Source organism: Arachis ipaensis, chromosome B3 (genome assembly GCF_059453495.1).
Source record: "Arachis ipaensis isolate K30076 ecotype BB chromosome B3, ASM5945349v1, whole genome shotgun sequence".
NCBI classification, from domain to species: Eukaryota; Viridiplantae; Streptophyta; class Magnoliopsida; order Fabales; family Fabaceae; genus Arachis; species Arachis ipaensis.
The window spans coordinates 34,689,597-34,692,856 of record NC_142438.1 but is presented as its reverse complement, the minus strand read 5'-3'; the positions used below and the strand labels follow the sequence as shown (position 1 = coordinate 34,692,856).

Genomic DNA, 3,260 nt, shown 5'->3' with positions numbered 1-3,260 from the left:
AAACAAAATCAGAATCAACAACTCAAACATAAAATCAAGAACAAGCCAACTAAGTGTTCATTACAAATTAAAATCAATAAGAAGACTAAACCAGAATTTTAAAAAAATAGAATCAGAACAAAAAATAAAACAAAACAAAACCTGAGGCTTAGGGAAGAGCTTTCTATGTTAAGGACATATCCTCTAAGCTTGAACATTGAACAATACATTGGACAATGAACAGTGAATAACAGAATAACAATCAGAAGCAATTTCATTAAATCAAGAACAAATAAATTAAATAGTGAACAATATTCAAAAGCAATTTTAGTAAATCAACAACAAATAAATTAAACAATTAACAACAATCTGCAATAAATATACACTAAAATTATACATTGAACAACAAACAAAATTATAGCAATTACAAATACTTTGAAGTTAGAATAGAAATTATTCAAATAAAAGCAGAAATTCAAACAAAATAAAATTATTAAACATTACCAGAAATTCAAACAAAAATACACTAAACATAGAAGTTAGAACAAAAATTATTTGAACAAAAATAGAAATTCAAACAAAATAAAATTAACAATTACCATAAATTCAAACAAAAATACACTGAACATAGGACATAAATTATTCAAATTAATACCTGACTTGGAATCCCCATATTTGGTGTTCGGTGCTGGGAGGTGCTGTAAGGGGCTGGGTTCGCCGGTTTGCACTGCTGGGAAGGGCTGAACGTCGCTGCTGTGTGGCTGGTCTGGCGCTACTGGGAGGCGCTGGGTTTGTCGGTTCACGCTGCTGGAAGGGGCTGAACGTTGTTGCTGGGTGGATGGTCTGGCGCTGCTGGAAGGCTGGTCTAGCATTGCTGGGAAGGGCTGCGAAGCGCTAGAAGGCAGGGCTGGGAAGGGCTGGGAGGGGTTGGGGTAATAGGGCTTCTTTGAGAGAGTGGCTACACTAGGTTAGGAGTTAGGAACGTTAGGTGATTAGGTTATCTGATGGGAGTGGGGTGGGGTAATGGTCTAATGGTTTTTTAGGGTTTTTATTTGACCGATTCGGTTTGGTTCGGTTAGAGTTTTTAATGGCAAAACCAAAAATCGAACCGAACTGCAAAAAAATAGTAAAATATATTTTTTTTTGTTCATGGTTAGTTCAGTTTTTCTCGGTCTGGATCGATTTTGAACACCCCTAAGTAGATGAACACAAGGTCAAAATATCGAGTTTCGTTACAGTGGGCTCTGCAAGCACCTCCTGTATTAAACTACAATTTTTCGATCAAGGCTTAATACTTGCAAGTTTGGATAACATATCAGCACGAGTATTTTGTTCTCTAGGTACATGCTTGATTGAGGAGGTGGAGGTAAGAGATCCCAACTTTGTCAGACGCAGAACCAGGTCAGGTGGGCAACCTGCAAGACTCTCCGATGCTAAAGTCAGTAGTGTGCGAGGTAGTAAAGCGAGTTTTTCGTTTGTTTACCTGGTGGTCTTTGCCCCTTGGGGCTGCCGTTTTTCCGGCATTAAGTACTTATCATGGCGCATTATTTGCCAGAATTTGGCGGTTACAGAATATGGTGGCATATTCGTTTGTGGTATCTGGTCATTATCCCATGAGATCGATTATGACCTTAATCACTTGGTTGGTTATGTTCTCTTTTGTCCAAAACAGTAATATATAACGGATTTTTTAATTTAATTTAAATAAATATATAATTTACAGAAATACATAAAATATGAAGTATTTACAAAAATGTGTACTCTTACACATTTTGGATACTGAGGGATAAGTTAAACATTGAATGTATCTCAGCGTCTGAGACCCCGTATTGTGATCGGGCGACGCCAGACATATCCAAAGGTGCACTTGGGATATATGTTATTATCGAGATCGGAGACTGAGCACCCGAGATATGTGGCAACTGAGAAAGGGGTCTCAGTACCCGAGATATATACAATTTACCTAATTTGGGTCTCAACATCCGAGATGCTCGAACGCATATATAAGGTCATAGCAGCCGATATTGCTATACATTTGAATAGTTTTTAAGAATTTTGTTAGTTTCTAAACGCTTAAGTTTGAGTTTCTTAAGTAAATATTGTAAGAACCGCAACTAATCAACTGGTTAATTAAGTGATTAATTGCCCAAATTAGATTCCAAAAAGTTAGAGAGAGAATTTGAGGATTTAAAGGTGATTTTTGGACTCAGTGAGTCTTTCTGAGTCAGAAAATGTGCTTTCTACGAAAAACCGTAAAAAATTACGAACCGGCAGTTGAACCGGTTCAAGTCTGCGTGGTACCGCACGAGAAAAGTGAAAACCGTAAAAAAAAAACCTTAGAAAAACATTAGAAATGGAAAACCGGGCTTTAATTTTAAAGATTTGACCCGAAATTAGGCCAAACGGGCTAAAAACGCTAACGGATTGGACCGGACCCAAGTTGGGCCCAAGCCCAACATATAAATACACTTAAATGAACCCATTTCAGCCACTTTCACCCTCGTAACCTAAACACAACAGCAGCTGAAGTGAGGAGAGAGGTGAGAGCTTTTCACCATTGTTACTATTCACTTCAAACTTCCCAAGCTCATATCTTGAGCTACGGAGCTCCGATCGCTGCACCGTTTGTGGCTACGCGTTTCTTGTGAAGAGCTCTACAAAACTCACCCAAGAAACCCTCAAGGTAATCACGAAATCTTCCCAGTTTCTCTCTTCAAAATTTCGGATTTTATTAGAGTTTTGGGTTAAATGGGTTTTTGTGATTTTGGATGTTTAGGTTTGCTCTAATCCTTGCTTAGCTTTGGATTTGTGTTATCAAATCTGTTGGGAAAGGTAAAAGCTCTTAAACCCTTGTGAGATTATGCTTATGTTGAACCCTAGGTTGATTTGTGGTGATTTATATGTATATAGTTTGATTATTGTGGCTTTGGGAGCTTTTGGAACTTATTTGTGCTTGTTGGAGTGGATTTGAAAGCTTGGATTGTAGTTGGAAGCTTGTTGGCGCTCATTTTGAGTTTGGGTGCATAAAGGGAATCGGCCAAGGTATGGTTTTGGTTTTCTCTATGTAGTATATAATATTCATGGACACTTAGGCTAGTTGACCCTAAGATAGGATTGAATGTTGTTGGTGTATGAATAATTATGTGTAAATTGATGTTAATTGTTGGTATCATTGGAATATTGTGATTAAAGATGATTATGGAGAATTGTTGGTAGTTAATGATTGATGATGAATAATGATGTTATTGGAATTTAATGATTATACAGGTTGATGAGGGATG

The 3,260-nt window shown here is 37.3% G+C and overlaps 1 long non-coding RNA gene across 1 annotated transcript; it reads left to right on the top strand.

Annotated features, from left to right (window-relative positions):
- Nucleotides 1-2,492: 2,492 nt before the first annotated feature.
- On the top strand, nucleotides 2,493-3,008 carry LOC107634347 (uncharacterized). Its single transcript, XR_001618856.3, has 3 exons — nucleotides 2,493-2,662; nucleotides 2,756-2,811; nucleotides 2,890-3,008. It is a non-coding gene; the product is annotated as an uncharacterized LOC107634347 (long non-coding RNA).
- The last annotated feature ends 252 nt before the right edge of the window (nucleotides 3,009-3,260 follow it).